Source organism: Odocoileus virginianus, chromosome 8 (assembly GCF_023699985.2).
Source record: "Odocoileus virginianus isolate 20LAN1187 ecotype Illinois chromosome 8, Ovbor_1.2, whole genome shotgun sequence".
Classification (NCBI taxonomy): domain Eukaryota; kingdom Metazoa; phylum Chordata; class Mammalia; order Artiodactyla; family Cervidae; genus Odocoileus; species Odocoileus virginianus.
Genome location: NC_069681.1, coordinates 77028759 through 77049642, shown reverse-complemented (window position 1 = coordinate 77049642; position 20884 = coordinate 77028759). Strand labels below are relative to the sequence as shown.

General features: G+C 41.4%; 2 pseudogenes; both read right to left on the bottom strand.

Annotated features, from left to right (window-relative positions):
* Positions 1 to 1274: 1274 nt before the first annotated feature.
* On the bottom strand, positions 1275 to 1811 carry LOC110125940 (small ribosomal subunit protein uS13-like; annotated as a pseudogene).
* Positions 1812 to 4739: 2928 nt separating this feature from the next.
* On the bottom strand, positions 4740 to 4870 carry LOC139036392 (U4 spliceosomal RNA; annotated as a pseudogene).
* Between the last annotated feature and the right edge of the window lie 16014 nt (positions 4871 to 20884).

Here is a 20884-nt window from a genome sequence, read left to right as displayed (position 1 = left end):
TCACACTCTTCATTTGACGTTTACCACTGCAACTTATGGGGCTCCCCAAGTGGCACGAGTGGTAAAGAACCCACCTGCCAGTGCAGGAGATGGAGGAGTCGTAAAAGATGCGGGTTTCACCCCTGGGTTGGGAAGGTTCCCTGGAGAAGGGCAAGGCAACCCACTCCAGTATTCTTGCCTGGAGAATCCCATGGACAGAGGAGCCTGGCAGGCTATGATCGCTGCAGTTGCAAAGAGTCAGACATGACTGAAGTGACTTAGCATCCACGCAGGCACTATAACTGAAGCTACCAAGTTATATCCTACTGCACAGTGCAACTTGACTTCCCCTCAGCTTTACTGAGTCATAACTGACATATAACACTTAGGCAAGGTAGCATGTATAGTGGAATGATTTGATATAAGTAGATATTACAAAATGATCACCACAATTGGTTTGGTTAATGTCTGTCACTTCACATAGTTACACATTCTTTTCCTTTGTGATGAGAATTTAAGATCTACTCTCTTAGTAAGGATATAATATACTATTGTTAACTCTAGTCACCATGCTGTACATTACACTCCCAGCACTTAGTATATCTTATAATTGGAACTTTGTACCTTTGGGCCACCTTCCCCCATTCCCCCTAGCCCCTAACCCCTAACACAATGGAACTTTTTTGCTGTTAATTATTTATTTATCTGGCTGCACCGAGTCTTCACTGCAGCACACAGGATCTTCGATCTCCACTGCAGCATGCAAACTCTTAGGTGTGGCATGTGGAATCTAGTTCTCTGACCAGGGATGGAGCCCAGGCCCCCTGCACTGGGAGCATGGAGTCTTAGCCACTGGACCACCAGGGAGGTCCCTACAATGCAACTTTAAACAGACATGGTTTAAATCCCTTGGCTATTATATTCCCCAAAAGGCAGTACCCACCCTCAAAACCAAGGAAGCCAAGGGCCCTGACATCTCTAGAAGGAGCTCGGCAGGACCAAAGTTGGCAGAATATGGACAAACTTTGGACATTATGGCCTTTAATGGTGCAAAATATGCCCATTTTTACTGAAATTGGGAGAGAAGTCCTTTGAAAACATTGTGATATTCTAGGAAGGTTCTGAGGAAGCGGATGGAACAGGTTTTCTGAGTGTGAACTTAGACAGATCAAGAGTGGGTTGGCAAACTAAAAAAATAAGGAAAATAAGTAAATGATCAACTGATAGAAACCTCATTCTTACATCCTGAGTAGTGAATTCACTTTGAACTTGTCATGAGAACTGAATTCATTTAATTTTTTTTCCATAACTGCATAAACTATTTATTAACACAAGGCCCACACATTATTTCTTCTTGGACACACCCACAGTGCAACCACGGCGGCCTGTGTCTTGGCATGCTGGCCTCGGACGCGCAGCCCACTGTGGGCCCGAATCTTCTTCAGTCGTTCCAGGTCTTCACGGAGTTTGCTGTCTAGACTGCTGGCCAGGACCTGGCTCTATTTTCCATCCTTCACGTCCTTCTGTCTATTTAAGAACCAGTCTGGGATCTTGTATTGGCGTGGATTCTGCATAATGGTGATCACACGCTCCACCTCGTCCTCGGTGAGCTCTCCTGCCCTCTTGGTGAGGTCGCTGTCTGCTTTCCTCAACACCACATGAGCATATCTTCGCCCCACATCCTTAATTGCAGTGAAGGCAAAGGCAATTTTCCACTGCCCATCAATGTTGGTGTTGAGTACACGCAAGATGTGCTGGAACTTCTCAGGGATTACTAGAGACAGGGTGGCAGCCCCAGCAGTGGCATGTAGGCCTCCAGTGGAAGCCTGAATTCACTTTATATTCTCTATATCCTTATGGAAATCTTTAAGTGCAGTCAGGATCTTAGAATTCATTTATTCCAAGACTCTTGTTTTACAAGCAAGGAAAAAAGCAAACAAACAAACACACCGGGAAACTCCCTCACCAGAACCACAACACCAGGTGGGAACAGCAGTGAGATCAGAATTCAGGGAATCTGTCTCCTTCTTAAGATCTGTCCATGTCCTGGTAACCACCTCCTTTTCCTCTCTCACTTATGACATTGCTACTCTTTCCAATTCAAGTTTGAAATCATCAAGCTCATGTAGTTGAATCTTCTGTTATTGTTCAGTCACTCAATCATGTCCAACTCTCTGCAACCCAGCTTCCCTGACCTTCACTATCTCCTGGAGTTTGCTCAAACTCATGTCTACTGAGGCAACGATGCCATCCAACCATCTCATCCTCTGTTGCCCCCTTCTCCTCCTGTCTTCAGTCTTTCCCAGAATCACGGTCTTAGTGTTTTGTGTTGTTCTTTCTTTCATCTTGTTTGTTTTTATATCTGGCAAAGTTCCCGATTAAGGAGACAGGTGGTTGGGCAAACACAGATATCTGGTGTGGCTTGGAAAGAGCACTGTGATGCCTTTTGGTTTATTCTGAGGTCTTACCTGAGGATCTACAGGTTACAGGGGTGCTTTTATTGTTATTGTTTTATTTCTTGGTTCCTGAACTCCTGACACCATTTTCTGTCCTCCGCATGTACCCCTGCCACTGCCATCCTGGGATTTCCTTGCTCAAACACAATTTGAGAAGATGGGTCTTTTCATTACTTTGATCATGTTACACACAATAATTCTGCATTGATTTAATCATCTTGGTTCCCTGATCCCAACCGGGAAAAATCTCTTCAGTGCGTGACTAACTCTCCCGATTTTTCTCACCAAGGCTCCCCTTAACTTCTCCTTCGACATTATTATTACTGAGCCCAGGAGGGTAACATAGAATGTCAATCTCCCCTTTTTACTCCAGATGGGAGGTTGAGCTTCCCGCTGAATCTCCATCACCTACTAAATCATTTTTCATTTCATTCAGTCACCCAAATTCTTTATCACAATGTTTCTCCTTTTGCATTCAATTGACATTCTCATTTTTAGGGTCAAGGTGAACGAAGCATTTATTCTCTGCTTGTGAATGATCTATTCAAAGTCATACTCCTTCCCAAAGTTTCTCTTCCTATTCTTTACCATTGTTAACTTTCTGTGGTTACACCGGCATCAAATTTTTGGTTTGCCGGTGATGTTGACCATTTGGGTCAACATTTGCTTGCTTCACCACCTCCAGCATATATAAGATAAACATATTCTCAACCTCCACAGACAGGCACATAGCTTCTAAGCCATCTCTATAGGAACAGAAATGGTATATAGATATGCTGGGGGCTGGGACATGACCTCAGTTCAGATGAGGTCATGGGTATACAGGGCTGGGCTAGATGTGGCGAGTTGGGCGGCTTCCTGATCCACCTTCTCACTGTCCTATGTTGGTGGACAGCCCAGCTCCTGGGTGTGGTGCTCCACCTGCAGAAGATCCTTGGTTAACAGGTGGTGGTGCTCCAGGTAGTAACATGCTAACATGAGGTCCCTAACAGCACCAAAGTGTTAACTGACCATGCCCCGCTTTAAGCCACCACTGAAACATGTCTGTGTTTCTACTAGAGTGTCCCTAACACTTGTAATCGCATCTGTTTCCCCATCCACATTCAAGCCCGGTAAATGTCTGATTCATATTTGGATCCTCACAGCTGGGGCTTACCAAGCGCTTAAAGAATAAGACTTCTACATTCCTGAAATGGCTCCCTCACTCTCAACCCTGGACCCAAATGCCCAATTTTCTTTGGTAATATTGACTTTAAGAGTAAATACACAGCATGACAAACTATTAGGGAAATCAGAACCATGCAGGGATTACATTTTCCACAGGTGAAATGTACTTTAGAAGATTTATACTATATACCAAGTATGATTAGAGGATATTTGAAGCATGTTGCAAGTTGAGCAGTTGACTTGGGAAGGGGAGGTAAGAAGGCCTGTAAACCAAAGCAGTAATCCCTCTCTCTACCTCTGGTAAATGGGCCAACCAACCACAGGCATGTGGGTCAGCACTGAGAGATCCACACCTATGCCTGGAGTCTTGTGTGATCCATCGGTCCTGAATCCCTATTGTAGCCCTTCAACTGCTCCATTGAGACCGAACGCTTAGAGAAAAGCCAGACTAGAGAAATGGCAACGAAAAGCTTAGGTGAGGTGGTAAGGAAGGGAAAAGCCAGGAATTAGGCTGCTTGGTCAAGGGGAAAATCCAAAACAAATGTCAACATCTGGACTTTGTTTAGACTGTGGGCAACTAGTATTTGTTTAAGAAAAGTGAGTTTTCACACTCACTGACTGCCCCAGCTCCCCCTCCCCCATCACCAAAGTGGCATTTTGTGTCCTGTCTTCCGTCTACCATTCCAGGAACTTGATCTACCCAGCTGCACTCTTTAGATGCTGGAGGCTGCTCTTCTATCCCCAGGTCAGCATTTGATCTTCTAGGTGTGATGTGAATGTTTGCTGAATAAACAAAGGTTGACTAGGTACCATGAGAAATAGCAAACACTTCAAGAGCACTTCCTAACTTGCCAAATTTATAAATATTAACTCATTTAATCCTCCATAACAAAGACACTGCTCTTTTCCTCCATTTATGGATGAAGAAGTGAAGCAGACAGGTTAAAGCACCAGCTCTTGGTCACATATCCCAAGCAGTCTGGTTCTGGAGTCTATGTTCCTTTGTTGCTTCTTGTTTTACATATTTTACATAAAAATGATGATTCTTTTTTTTTAATGAAATAGTAATTGCTTATTAGATGAAAAAGGATGTCAGTCAACACCAGGCAAATTGTATTCTCTGACCACAAAACACATAAATTGAAAATTAATAATAAAAATCACATTAAATCTTCCATCATGGTGGGGTATTATGAAAAGTTTTCAATTAGGAATAATTGCACCTCAGATAAACCTCATCGGCTATGATACTGCCACTGAGCAAAGCTATAAATGATGATTTTTTAAAACAAAATGATTCCCTTTCTCCCCCCGCACCAAATAAAGGTGCCACTGTGGATGATGAAGAAAACTACTCAAATACTAAATAAAAGTAATAGGGCTTTATAGAATTTCTATGATAATATCTGAAAAATACATTGATGACAGCCTTGAAATAGCTCAATTATCTTCTCTGCTCCTTGGAAGGACCTGTAGACTTGCTGTTTATACTTTTTAAAAATTATATTTTACTTTTTTCTTTTTAGTGTCAAGACTCAACATTTTGAAATGCTATTTAAAATGTTGAAATATTTGTATTATTTGCCTTATCATTAATTTGCATACAAAACATATAAATATAGCTTTGAAATATTTAGGATACTTAATAGCATGAGCTATCAAACAGTTTACATTTAATGTCATATTTTGGGGAGAATCATACAAACATATTCATTTCTTTTGTCTAATTACAGAAATTTTAAGTACATTCATTATTTTCCTAGAAAATTTATTTTTCCTAAGCATAAAGAAATAAACTATCTCTTGATCACTATCTAAAATGTAATTGAAAAATAATATCTCCATATTTCAAAAAAGTTTTAAATAGTGTGATGATGCTTAAGCTTTCCCGACCAAGATCTACAGTAAGAAATATATATTATATTATAATCCAGCACCAACATAGGTGTACATATCTATATGTGTATAAAAAAATGTGTTTTGTGAAATGTTTAACCTCATAGCATATGACACATTGGTGTTTCTAGTTTATTCCACTTAATTTTTTTTTATAGTGGATTTTGGGCTTCTCTGGTGGCTGAGACAGTAAGGAATCTGCCTATAATGCAGGAGACCCAGGTTTTATTCCTGGGTCAGGAAGATCCCCTGGAGAAGGAAATGGCAACCCACTCCAGTACTCTTGCCTGGGAAATCCCATGGACAGAGGAGCCTGGCGGGCTACAGTCCATGGGGGTCACAAAGAGTCAACACGACTGAGGTACTAAGACTTTGAATCACTAAGTCGATTTTCTGATCCACTGATCGGTCATTAACAGCTCATAAGCTGCAGTTTTTTGAGACTAAAGAAGAGGATTCTGGAGTTCACTAACTTTCTCCCTTCGATCCTGGTAACAGCAGGTGACTTAAGAGAAGTTTCCTGGACATAAGGAGGGCAGGAGTCCATAAGACATTGTCGCCTCAGGCAGCCAGGAAAGGCACCAAGTCACTGTGGTGTGCACTTACCCCATTTTCTAAGGACAGTGGCCTCCTGATTAATTACTTTGCAAATTACTCATTAAAACTTGGCTTTGCAAAGTTAGCCCTTGGTCCAGTTATTGCTGCCAGATTTCCTGTTTACACTGAGCTCAGTGTATTAGGTTATTGTCCCCACTGGGAAGTGCTTTAGACAAGGAAAAAGAGTGAATCAAAGCAAGAAACCAGACTCCCAGCATCATTTTATGGCACACCCTGACAAAGAATGAGTGAACAATAAAGAACTATAGGGAAGTCTTGAAGACTGCTGCAGACATGAGCTGACTGAGATATTTCTATAGCAAATGGTCCAAAGGTTGATAGAGTGTGATGAATCTGCATTCCTTTCTCCTGGCAGTCACTGACAGCAGGGCCCACCAGTAACTTCAACTATCACTTAAAGAGGTTTCACAATTTTCTGTATTTTCTAATTTCCTACATCCCTAAACTAAGAGGCATGGTAAAACCTTCTTGTGAGTAAGATGATACACATTTTGTCCTGGTGTAATCACTGATCATAGCAAACACCCTCTTCCAACAATAAGAGAAGACTCTACACATGGACATCACCAGATGGCCAATACTGTATTATACTCTTTGCAGCCAAAGACAGACAAGCTCTATACAGTCAGCAAAAACAAGACTGGGAGCTGACTGTGGTTCTGATCATGAAGTCCTTATTGTCAAATTCAGACTTAAATTGAAGAAAGTAGGGAAAACCACTAGACTACTCAGGTATGAGCTAAATCAAATCCCTTACGATTATACAATGGAAGTGACAAATAGATTCAAGGGATTAGATCTGATAGACAGAGTGCCTGAAGAACTATGGACAGAGGTTCATGACATTGTACAGGAGACAGTGATCAAGACCATCCCCAAGAAAAAGAAAGGCAAAATGATTGTCTGAGGAAGCCTTACAAATAGTTATGAAAAGAAGAGAAGCAAAAGGCATAGGAGAAAAGGAAAGATATCCCCATTGGAATGCAGAGTTCCAAAGAATACCAAGAAGAGATAAGAAAGCCTTCCTCAGTGACCAATGCAAAGAAATAGAGGAAAATAACAGAATGGGAAAGACTAGAGATCTCTTCAAGAAAATTAGAACTACCAAGGGAACATTTCATGCAAAGATGGGCTCAATAAAGGACAGAAATGATATGAACCTAACAGAAGTAGAAGATATTAAGAAGAGGTGGCAAGAATACACAGAAGAACTATACAAAAAGATCTTCATTACCCAGATAATCAAGATGGTGTGATCACTCACCTAAAGTCAGACATTCTGGAATGCGAAGTCAAGTGGGCCTTAGGAAGCATCATTATGCACAAAGCTAGTGGAGGTGATGGAATTCCTGCTGAGCTATTTCAAAACCTAAAAGATGATGCTGTGGAAGTGCTGCACTCAATACGGCAACTAATTTGGAAAACTCAGCAGTGGCCACAAGACTGGAAGAAAGACAATCCCAAAGAAAGGCAATGCCAAAGAATGCTCAAACTTACCACACAACTGCACTCATCTCACACGCTAGTAAAGTAATGCTCAAAATTCTCCAAGCCAGACTTCAACAGTGTGTGAATTGTGAACTTCCAAATGTTCAAGCTGGATTTAGAAAAGGTAGGGGAAGCAGAGATCAAATTGCCAACATCCGTTGGATCAATTGGATCATCAAAAAAGCAAGAGTTCCACCAAAACATCTACTTCTGCTTTATTGACTATGCCAAAGCCTTTGACTCTGGATCACAACAAACTGGAAAATTCTTCAAGAGTTGGAAATACCAGACCACCTGACCTGCCTCCTGAGAAATCTGTATGCAGGTCAAGAAGCAACAGTTAGAACTGGACATGGAACAACAGACTGGTTCCAAATCAGGAAAGGAGTATGTCAAGGCTGTGTATTGTCACCCTGCTTATTTAACTTATATGCAGAGTACATCATGAGAAATGCTGGACTGGATGAAGCACAAGCTGGAATCAAGATTGCCAGGAGAAATATCAACAACCTCAGATACACAGATGACACCACCCTTATGGCAGAAAGCAAAGAACTAAAGTGCCTCTTGATGAAAGTGAAAGAGGAGAATGAAAAAAAAAAAGAAAGAGGAGAATGAAAAATTTGGCTTAAAACTCAACATTCAGAAAACTAAGATCATGGCATCTTGTCCCATCGCTTCATGGCAAATAGATGGGGAAACAGTGGAAACAGTGACAGACTTAATTTTTTGGCTCCAAAATCACTGCAGATAGTGACTGCAGCCATGAAAATAAAAGACACTTGCTCCTTGGAAGAAAAGCTATGACCAACCTAGACAGTTTATTAAAAAGCAGAGACATTACTCTGCCAACAAAGGTCCATCTAGTCAAAGTTATGGTTTTCCCAGTAGTCATGCATGGATGTGAGAGTTGGACTATAAAGAAAGCTGAGCACTGAAGAATTGATGCTTTTGAACTGTGGTGTTGGAGAAGACTCTTGAGAGTCCCTTGGACTGCAAGGAGATTCAGCCAGTCCATCCTAAAGGAAATCAGTCCTGAATAGTCACTGGAAGGACTGACACTGAAGCTGAAACTCTAGTACTTTGGCCACCTGATGGGAAGATCTGACTAATTTGAAAAGACTCTGATGCTGGAAAAGGTTGAAGGCAGAAGAAGGGGATGACAGAGGATGAGATGGTTAGATGGCGTCACCAACTCAATGGACATGAGTTTGAGTAAACTCTGGGAGTTGGTGATGGACAGGGAGGTCTGGCATGCTGCAGTCCATGGGGTCGCAAAGAGCCAGATAGGACTGAGCGACTGAACTGAATTGAACTGAATCATATTTCTGCCCCAAATCATGTGCATACAGATACCTGCTTCAATTAAAGTGGCTACTGCAGACTCACTTATTTTCTTGATTTCAGAGTTGACAAAAGTGGCAATCAAAAAGCCAATTCTTAGTTTTGACATTTCCCTATTGTTTTCTATCTTATATCTCATTTGGTTCTGCTCTAATATTTGTTACTTCCTTCCATCTGCTAAATTTGGGCTTAGTTTGTTCTTATTTTTCTAGCTCCTTGAGGTATAATCTTTGAGATATTTCTCATTTTTTCATCTAAACATTTATTGCAACGCACTTCCCTCTTCTATTTTTGTCTCATCCCATAAGTTTTGAAAGTTTTTGTTTTCATTTTCATTTGTCTAGAGGTATCTTCTAATGTCCTTTTTTATTTCTTCTTTGACCTAATGGTTATTCAAGAGCAGGCTGTTTAATTTCCACATACTTGTGAATTTTTCAGTTAGTTTTTGAAAAGATAAGCAAAATTGACAAACTCCTACTAAGATTAAAAAGACTCAAGTAAATCAGAAATGAAAGAAGAATCATTACAACTGACACTACAGAAATTAGAAGGATCATAAGAGACTACTATGAACAACAATACACCAACAAACTGGATAACCTAGAACAAATGGATAAATTCCTAGAAACATATAGCCTACTAAGACTAAATCACAAAAAAATAGAAAGTATGAGCAGATCTATAAGTGTAGAGATGAATCAATAATTAAAATCTTCCAAAAAAGGAAAGCACAAAAATACTTGGCTTCATGGTGAATCCTACCAAATAAAAATCAGTGCCAATCCTTCTCAAACTCTTTCAAAACATGGAAGAAGAGTGAACACTTACAAACATTTCATGAGGCCTGATACCAAAACCAGAAAAAGACACAACAAGAAAAGAAAACTATAGTCAGGGGACTTCCTTGGTGGTCCAACAGTTAAGACTAACCAATATAGGGCCTATGGGTTCAATCCCTGATTGGGGAGCTGAGATCCCATTGGCCCCACACCAAAACACCAACACATAAAACAGAAGCAGTAGTATAACAAATTCAATAAAGATTTTTTTAAAAAAATGATCCACATCAAAAAAAGAAAACTATAGCCAATATATCTGATGAATATAGATGCAAAATTCCTGACCAAAATACTAGCAAACTAAAGTCAACAGCACATGAGAAGGATTATATACCACAACCAAGTGTGATTTAATCTTAGGGTAGAAGAATATGTCATATATGAAAATCAATTAATATCATATTCCACATTATTGGAATAAAGGATAAAAATCACACGATCATCTCAATACACACAGAAAAAGCATCTGACAAAATCTAACAGCTTTTCATGATAAAAATTCAAAACAAACTAGAAACAGAAGGAAATTACTTCAACATAATAAAAACTAATTATGAAAAACCCACAGGAAACATTATACTTAATGGTGAAAAACTGAAAGCTTTCCCTCTAAGATCAAACCAAACATCTTCAAGGAAAGGAAAGAATCAACAGAACAAAAGGGCAACTTATAGAATGGGAAAAAATATCTGCAAACCATACATCTGACAAGGAGCTCATCTCCAAAATATATAAGGAACTCCTACAACTCTGAAAAAAAAAAATGGGCTAAGGACTTAAATAGACATTTTTCCAAAGAATACATACTGATGGTGGAGCCATATATAAAAAATGTTCAATGTTACTAATCATCAGGGAAATGCAAATCAAAATCACAATGAGACATCACATTATGCCTGTCAGGATGGTTATTATATATGGGAAAAACAAACAAATAAGAAACAAGAAGTGACGGCAAGGATGTGGAGAAATTGGAACCCTTGCATTCTGTTGTTGGGAATGCAAAATGGTACAACTGCTACAGAAAACAGTATGGAGCTTTCTCAAAAAATTAAACATAAAACTACCATAAGAATCAGCAATTCAATTTCTAGGTATTTATCCAAAATAATTGAAATCAGAATCTTAAAGATATATTAACACTCCCTTGTTCATTGTATCGCTACTCACAGTAGCCAAATGTGGAAACAACCTACACATCCCTTGACAAATAAATGAATGAAGAACATGTGGTAGAAACAGACAATGGAATACTATTTACCTTTTAAAAAGAAGGGAATTTTGCAACATGTGACCACATGGATGAACCTTGAGGATATTATGCTAAATGAAATAAGCCAATCACAGAAGAATAAATACTGCATGATTCCACAGACATGAGATACCTAATAAAACAGTCAAATTCCTAGAATCAAAGATTGGAAAAATGGGAAGTTACTAGTCAACTGACATTAACAGTTCAGTTAAGAAAGATAAATAAGTTCTAAAGATCTTCTGTAAAACACTGTACCTAAAGTCAACAACACGGGAGTGTACACTTAAGAGTTTTGTTAAAAGAGTAGCTTTCCTGGCTTCCCTGGTTGTCTGCTGGTTAAGAATCCACCTGCCAATGCAGGGGACAGAGGTTCTATCTCTGGTCTGGGACGATTCCACGTGCCAAGTGGCAACGAAGCCCGTGCACCACAAGTACTGAGGCCACTGCAATGAGAAGCCTGTGCATGGCAACCAGAGAGTAGCTACAAATAATAAAATTAAAACAGTTTTTTTTTTTAAAAAGACTCTCATGTTAAGTGCTCTACCCACAGTTTACAAAAACAAATAGAACTACCATTAGCAAAAATTTTCCTGGGCAGGATGAGATGCAAATGAGCTAGTTTTCGCTCTTCCTTCCCACTACCCCCTAGGAGATTATGGACAAACTCTCTGCCTGTCATGTAGTTCGCTGTCAAGAGGTCTCCCATTATACACAGGAGACTCATCTCCACCTCAGATGAAGCACAGCCTCTCCACTGATGCCAAACAGCCTTTTCTAAACTACGACAGGGGCAAGTACACAACGAGGCTGGTTCAGGATTAGGATGTCTGCCCTAGCATCAGCCATTAAAACCAAGAGTCAATACTAAGAGGGACCAAGCTCTGGTCCTCTGCACGTGTATTCAGTCACTTTAGTTGTGTCCGACTCTGTGATCCAATGGAGTCCACCAGGCTCCTCTGTCCATGGGATTCTCCAGGCAAGAATACTGCAGTGTGTTGCAATGCCTCCTCCAGGGCATCTTCCCAACCCAAGGGTCAAACTCTCGTCTCCTGCATCTCCTGCATCTCTTGCATTGGCAGGTGCGTTCTTTTAACCCCTGAGCCACAAGCTCTGGTCCTACATCATATCAAAACCACCAGGAAAGCTTTGACCTTTTGTACGTCTAACAAAATCAGCCCTGCTTCAGGGCTTCCTTTCCCTCCTGATTGGTTCTTTAAGAAAAGCACTTTGAACCTCATACAATAGAGCACTGAATTTTCCATAGTTTAGTTGGTTCCTTGTCTCTCTCATGTCCATCTCCTCTTTTCAATGGCCTCTGAGTTATTTATAGACTGAAATTCTGTCCTTCATTTTTCTTGCACAATCTTCACCTCCCTCAGGCAAGGACACCCACCTGACGTCTCTGGTCTGAGCAGATGATTTCTGGGCCTACCCGGCGGGTGCAAGTGGAAAGGTGAGTGGACTCTAGGATGGGAGTAGCTTCTGAGAGTGTCCGGGGAAACTGGCACTCCTTTAGTATCATCTATCAGCATAAAGACTGTCTTTGATCCAGTGTAAAATCTGAGAAAGCAGTGGTCCCCGACACTGTAACAGTAAGTTCATGCTCCAGGCCACAGTATGCTCATGTGAATGTCCCCAGTAAAGATTATTTGAAAGAGATGATACACTACGTTCCTTTAAAATTATTTCTAGTAAATAGTATATTATTTTGCACCAGTTAATTTCTAAAATACCTTAGATATGAGGTACGTCTAAACAGAAAACCAACTTTACAGCTCTTGAAAGCCTTGTAATCCACATCTTTGTGCATAGGAAATCACACTAGATATCTTTCAGACATTTAGGGTAGAAGTATTTGCTTGTCATATGGGTTTAAAATGCAACACATTTCTGTGGACAGAAAAGTTATCATACAAATATTATAGGGAAGCCTTCCAGTACTTAATGTCCCAAAATATCGTTAATTACTATAAAAATAGAATATACTCTAAATGGTAAATTTGTTGAATCATTTACTTTTATGCTCTATGCCACTCACATATAAATAAAATTTCTTCACTGACCAAGAGAACAATAAACCAAACAAATATAGGACAAGTGGGGGTGGAGAAAATAAATCTGACATTTTTCCTAGTGCCTGGGTTTGACTATTTATTATATTTCTAATTATACAGCATGGACAGGGCTGTTTTAGGCTGGAATGCAAAATTTGTAAGAAGAGATCATTTCCGACACAGAGTCAGAGTATTTCCTAAAGTATCATTAATCTTTCTTTGGTTTCCCACCCTCCCCCCATCAAGACATACAACACAGATGTTTTTTAGTTTAATGATACTAGTTTCCAGGTAATCAAATTAGAAATGCAGAACATGGCCCGATGTTGATAAGCCAGTATGGTCTAGCTGATTACATCTTCCTCAGGTAATTTCTCAGAGTCATTAGGATGCTACTTAAACATACCTACACACACTCCAAAATTATTCTTCAAAAGTCATCTCCCCATCACTGCCAATCTCATTAAGACATTCTAATCAAAAGCCACATGCAGTGAAATCCCCATCCCCTACCACTTCAGCAGATAAAGGGAATTTAATGCCTTTCCCTGACCAATAAGGATGATGCTGCTGGAGTGGTCATATAACTCACGTTCCCGCTCTGACCTATTGACTTCTCACTTCATCTAAGTGGCTCACCTAGATATGCAGGCTCCCACCCAGACCAGTTAAATGGCATGGTGTGGCTGTTGCTTAGTCGCTAAGTCCTGTCTGACTCTTTGCAACCCCATGGACTGTAGTCCCCCAGGCTCCTCTGTCCCTGGGATTTCCCAGGAAGAATACTGGAGTAGGTTGCCATTCCCTTCTCCAGGTGATCTTCCCGACCCGGGATCAAACTCACATCTCTTAAGTCTCCTGCATTGGCAAATGGGTTCTTTACCACTGGCACCACCTGGGAAGCCCTTACAACACATACAACATAAATTAAGCCAAAATTTCTGGTCAAGGTAGAATTAGGAGACTGACTTCAGATGAAGTTAGATACAGTTTCTAAAGAGCTCAAAATTTTTAAATTGAAAGGCCCATTTTAGAATTTTACCAATGTCACAATAATGAACTAGAAGCTATTCTTTAACCCAAATCCATTTTAAGAATAATTAAAGCCAATGAGTGTCATTACCCTGAACTACATGTTGTCAACACTAACTCTCTTAGTATTTTATCTATTTATTTGGTTGCTCGGGCTCTTAGTTGCCACACATGAGATCTTCATTGAGGCATACGGGACCTAGTTCCCTGACCAGGGATCAAACCCAGGTCCCCTGCATTGGGAGCTGGGAGTCTTAACCACTGGCCTGACAGTGAAGTCCCTCTCTATTTTTAAAAGAACAGAACTTGCAAAGTACTCTCTCTAGCATAAGAAAGGTGTGGAGCCATCCAGGTAACAGATGTACATTAAATACTCCAACAGGAATGGGAGGATCATTTCCTCCCCAAGGATCTGTGGAGGAAATGGTTCCACAAAATCACAGCAGGGAAGAAATACAAAGTAACTTGGCTCAATGGACAAATGACCTCACATTCCTAGTTTTACAGCTGCACGCGGAACATCCACGCCCAAGACATTCAGAAAAGGGAAAGTTAACTTCAACACAGTTTCGGAAGACAGTGTCTTCCTTTAATTAATAGATTCCAAAAAAAGTTAGCTTATGTTATGTGAAAAACTAACATATTTGGAATGCATTTTCCTGTGTGTTCGTTGTTAAGTTGCATCCGACTCTTTTTGACTCCATGGACTGTAGCCCGCCAGGCTCCTCTGTCCATGGGATTCTCCAAGCAAGAATACATGAGTGGGTGGCTATTTCCTCCTCCAGAGGATCTTCCAGACCCAGGGATCAAATCCACATCTCTTGCATTAGCAGGCAGATTCTTTACCACTGAGCCACCTGGGAAGCCCTGATGTTACTGCTGAATGTAGCTCAGCCACGTCTGACACTTAGGGACCCCATGGACTGCAGGACACCAGGCTTCCCTGTCCTTCACTATTTCCTGGAGTTTGCTCAAACTCATGTCCATTGAGTTGACGATGCCATCCAACTGTCGTCCTCTGTCGTCTTATGTCATCCCCTTCTTCTCTTGCCCTCAATCTTCCCCAGCATCAGGGTTTTTCCCAATGAGTGGGCTCTTCCCATCAGGTGGCCAAAGTATTGGAGCTTCAGCTTCAGCATCAGTCCTTCCAGAGAATATCCAGGGTTGATTTTCTTTAGGATTGACTGGTCCGAGTCCCATTCCAAGGACTGTCAACGAGTCTTCTCCAGTATCATCGTTGGAAAGCATCAGTCGGCGCTCAGCCTTCTTTACGATCCAACTCTCACGTCTGTACATGGCTACTGGAAAAACTGTAGCTTTAATTATACGGACCTTTGTCGGCAAAGCCCTGTAATGACAGATAAGTGAGGCTTTGCTGTGCTTGTGAAATCTTGAGTGACCAACTTTGGATAAGCCGTCCAAACAGCACACTAAGCTCCTGCTGCTGCCACAGGCAGTGTCCTCCTTGTAAACAGAGGGATCCACCAAGGCTTAGGCAGTAATGGTTTAGGATCAACTCTGGGACAATCAGATTAACTTCACTCAGTCATTGCTTTCTTCTGCTTTGGCTGGTTAATCCTCAAGCTCTCCTTTCAATCAAGCATATCCTCTTATTTAATGGGCTTTCAAGTAAAATAGAGACCACCTTGCAAAGTATTGCAAATAAGTAAATCCATCCAGGAAAATCCAGAAACTCCACTTAAGTTCACAGATAAACCTCATGAGTAGATCCAGTATGTAAAAAGATTACCAGAAGGGAATTTAGCTAGTCGCATTGGCCAAATAAAAGTTACTTAAACTCTCCCCTCGAAAATAAGCTTTAGCCTTTTCTACCATACTGATAATAATGTTGATCTGAAGACATTAGTGGCAAGCTTTTAAAAATAATTTTATTTATTTATGTAGTTTTGGCAGTAGTCATTGCTGCTTGGGGAGAGCTGAGCTTATCATTGTGGTGGCTTCTCTTCTCATGGTGCATAGGCTCTAGGGCTCACAGGTTTCCACAGTTGCAGCACATGGGCTCCGCAGCTGCGGCTCCCAGGCTCAAGAGTGCAGGCTCAGTAGTTGCGGCACATGGGCTTAGCTACTCTGCGGCACGTGGGATCTTACAGGGTCAAGGATTGAACCCATGCTCTCCTGCACTGGCAGTCATATTCTCTGCCACTGAGCAGCAGTGAAGCCCAGATATAAACACCAAACTTTTAAAAATAAAAATTTAATATCTTTACTTCTTTTTCCTGTATGTATGTTTGGTCAGTTCATCACCATGTGGGACAATAAAGGACAGGCCTTAAATTCTCAAAACCTACTCTCGCATGAAAAGGACTTGGTTATGACTTGGTGGTATTCTTGTTTGTTCTTAGTTCAGATCAGTCATGTTTTAAAAAGGAGGCTGTTTAATTTATATATGTCATTCAGCACCCATTCTTTCCATATTGACCAATATTATCAATACTCCTGAGGAAATTATATCCTAGGTAAAAAGCCAGATGAATATAATCAATTCTCACTATACTTCTGATCCAAAAGGTCATGTAAATTACTGTCAGTAGTGGGTATTTTAGGATTCAGAATCCTGAAAAGTGTATTTGGATCTTAGCTGTTTGGGGCTACACACAAAGTTGTAGGGCTTTATGCCCATTTTAGCAAAAATAAAAAAGGTTCTTTCCCAGAGCCGGATTGACAACCACTTTGCCCAGTTCCGCTATGTGGTCCAGCATCTTCCCACAGTCCTCAGCTCATGTTGGGAGTGGACAGTGTCACCCCTCTCACACACACTGTTAAACCTCATCAGGGCAGCTTTCCTCTGATTCTGTGATTTCTTGGGCTCAGGAAGGTAAGGGTTTGGGTTTAAAATGCCCCCAAAACCCCTGCAGCTGAACTCAGAGGCTTAGAACACCTCAACCTTCTTTCCTTTCAGGACTTGAATAAAACTTAGGAGTCAGCAAAGGGGAGGCTATTTTAAACTGGAAAGAAAAGCTAGAACCATGGATCTTAAGCACTTTGTAGCCATGGATTCCTCTAAGATCGAAGAACTTGATAGAAGCAGTGGACTCTTTCCAAAAAAAGAAAAAAGAAGGGATTTGTGTGAAAAACACATTTTCGAGAGAGAAGTTGTCGTCGTCTTAAAACTCATCTAGGACGCAAATGAAATCAGTCATGCCACGGCCACCTCCCCAGTCTCTTTGCTAGCTTTGGATTGTGTTGCTCAGATTCTAGTCTGGGGTCCAGAGGATTTGGCGCCTGGCTGGGTCAGTGGGCCTGGAGTGCTCTGTTGAGTGGGAGAGGAGAGGAGGGGGCACAGATCTGGGCCCCCCTTGCTGCCTCCTAATTGGCAGTCCTCACACTCAGCCCTGGCTGAAAGCTTAGGCCGCTATGCCAGCTCTGACTGGTCTTCTTCTAAATAGGGCTAATTCACATAGAATTCTTTTCAGCACTTCCAGGATTCCTTTCTGGGGCTAAGGACATGATCCAACAAGAAATTGAGTCTGACAGTTTCAGCAAAAATACAATTAAAAGCACATACTAGAATGTGTTCGTGTCCCATGGCCATTTCTGATAAATACCTTGACTGTTTAACAAACACTGGGGAGAAACTGAAAACGTCCAAAAGCCACTCGTCCCATTTGCACTGGCCTGTAAGTGCTGGCAAATGTCGATGTCTGGGAAGGATTTTAATGTTATTGATAGCTTATTCAAATAGGCTGGAGTGGTCCCATGGGGCCTGAATCACTACTGTTGCTGAGGAATAAGCCACTTATACAGCAAGACAGTTAGAATGCTCAGAACTAAGTGCTGGCCATGCCTTAGTCGCAATGGCCCTTCTCGGCATCTATGACGTAACCGGAGGACAGTAGCCCTTTCCAGCCACAAGACTGCCATGAAAGCCAGTCCACAGAAAGGCTTCCTTTAAGGAAAAACAGAAACCAAAACCCCAAAATCTTTTAAACGTGGAGTGCTGTTTCAGGAAACGTTAATGACTGTGATGGTTGCAGAGAATACCGTGGTCCTAAAGTTTCTTCTTCCGGATGTATCCCATGTCTTCCCTGAGAGGATGAGAATGTCAGAGCACTGACCAGCAGGAAAGAGGGGGGAGAAGGGCGATGTCAGGACTAAAGGCAGGCTTGAAGCTGGGGGAGAGAGGAGCAGACGGGACAGGCAGCTGCCCCACGCTGGCCGAGGAGAGAAGGATGGATGTGCATGCACACAGGCGTGCTGAATGCCCGGCAAAGTCAAGGCTCAGCACTCCTCAGTGGAGAAGGTATAAGAACAAAAACATGCATGGCTAGAGAATGGTGACTCTTTTTTTTAACTGGGTATAATTTCTTTACAATGCTGAGTAGTTTCTGCAGTACAACGAAGTGAATCAGCTGTGTGTATACCCACATCCCCTCTCTCCTGGACCTCCCTCCCAAGCCCTCCCCCAGCCCACCCCTCTAGGTCACCACAGAGCACCGAGCTGAGCTCCCCGTGCTACAAAGGCAGGTCCCCACTGCGATCTGTTTGACACGCGGCAATGCACGCACGTCAATCCCAATCTCCCCACTCATCCTCCCCTCTCCGCCCCCCACCCCCGTCCACATGTCTGTTCCCTATCTCTGCATCTCTATTCTTTCTGGTCATATACCCTGAGAAAACCATAATTCAAAAAGATACATGCATCCCAGTGTTCACTGCAGCACAATTTACAATAGCCCCAAAACATGGAAGCAACTTAAGTGTCCATTGACAGATGAACAGATAAAGACGTGGTAGATATATATAACATACAATGGAATATTAGCCATAAAAAAGGAATGAAACTGGGTCATTTGTGGAGACGTGGAGTCTGTCATATACAGTGAAGTAAGTCAGAAAAACAAACACTGTATATGAGCGCATGTATGTGGAACCTAGAAAGATGGTACAGATGATTCATTTTTTAAAAAGTTATTTGTATGAATATACATACACAGAAATACACATAGACTTGTGTGTTATACAACAACTTTGTATAAGTTGTTGTTGTTCTTTTTTTTTTTTTGCAGGAGGGTGGAAATTAGATGGCAGACTGAAACAGAGGAAATAGTGTTTAAAAAAGAAAAGAATATCAATTACTTAGAACTTAATGTGAAGAGCTCCGATGGGTTTTTGGAAAACCTAGATAGCAAAAAGCAACTTATAAAACACCTTGCTTAGTACCCTTCACGGTGAAGGCAGGAGAGGTTTCAGAGACATACACTCAAACTGTAGGATCATAAAGACAGGCTGCTTGCTCATCTGTCTGATAACCACATTTTGGCTACCTTATTGCTCATTAGGCCATGAATCAGGGGGATAAAAGGAGAAGAAACTCAAATCAGTGCATTTGTAGGCAGCTCTAGTTGAAAGATGGACAAGGAGGAGATTTAAAACTCTCGTGAAGTTTGGTTTTCCACTGTGGGTTTTAATGATCTTGGGGATCTTGGCTCCCAGGGGAAGCAGTAATTGAGAGCCAGCTGTAGAAGTGGGGAGGGAGTCAGCATTCTGAATGGCAGGTTTTTATCGGCAGATGGTCCTGGTTTTAAGAAGCCAGTTGGCAGGGCTGTGTATCTCCTGACCTTCACCCGTCAGAGGATGGGAGGCAGAAAAAGCTCATTTGCAGTTCCGCGTCAGAAACGCCAGGGTGACACCGAGAACCTTCAGGAGATCAACAGCAGGAACCTCAGGATGACAAGGGTACTGAGCAGAGCTGGAGTGCATGTGTAGACCTCACACTGTGCAAATGAGACCCAGCCTGGGGACTTGAAAGCTCCACCAGGCAGACAGCATGTTTTGTATAGAGTTGGATAACATCTTCAGCCTCGGGGCTAAGTGGAGGTCTTTCTAGCGTCCTGAAACACAAGGGCCAAGGTCTGTTGACATTTGTCTAATAAATCTACCTAATGGTTTACTGTCATGGTGAGAGATTTGGGATAAACTGTGCTATGTGAAAAAAGCAGCTTATAAAATAGTATACTAAATGATTCAATCTTGTATACATCTATACATGAAAAAAAGAAATCTGGGAGAAAATACGCAAAAATGCAAACAGTGATGATATTTAGGAAGTGGAATTATGGATGGTTTTTATATTTTTCTATTGGCTTAACTAAATCTTTAAAATTTTCAACATTATCCAGGGCATACTCCAGGCAAGAATACTGGAGTGGGTAAACCATTCCCTTCTCCAGGGGATCATCCTAACCTAGGGATCAAACCAGAGTCTCCGGCATTGCAGGTAGATTCTTTACCACCTAAGCCACCAAGGAAGCCCACTGAACATATTACTTGCATAATAAAACATACGAACATTAAAAACATATCTAACGTATTTTGTGCTCAGCCTCTCAGTCATGTCTGATTCTGTGGCGCTATGGACTGCAGCCCATCAGGCTCTTCTGCCCATGGAAATTTCTAGGTAAGGATACCTAGGTGCCATTTCCTACTCCAGGGGATCTTCCTGACCCAGGGATTGAACCTGAGTCTCTTGTATCTCCTGGACTGGCAGCCAGATTCTTTACCACTAGCACCACTTGGGAAGCTGCAACACATTTTAAATAAGTTAAAATGTATTACAAATGTATAAATGAGGTGTTCTATAAACAGGACATTGGACTTGTGAGGAAAAAAAGGTATTTCTTAATTGATTTCTAAATACTTCAAAGTGGATGTACCAGAATCTCTTTAAGGTCTAGAGGAACACATTGTGGGTTTCACTGGCTAAATATATTTACAAGAATGTTGATGGTCACTAACTAC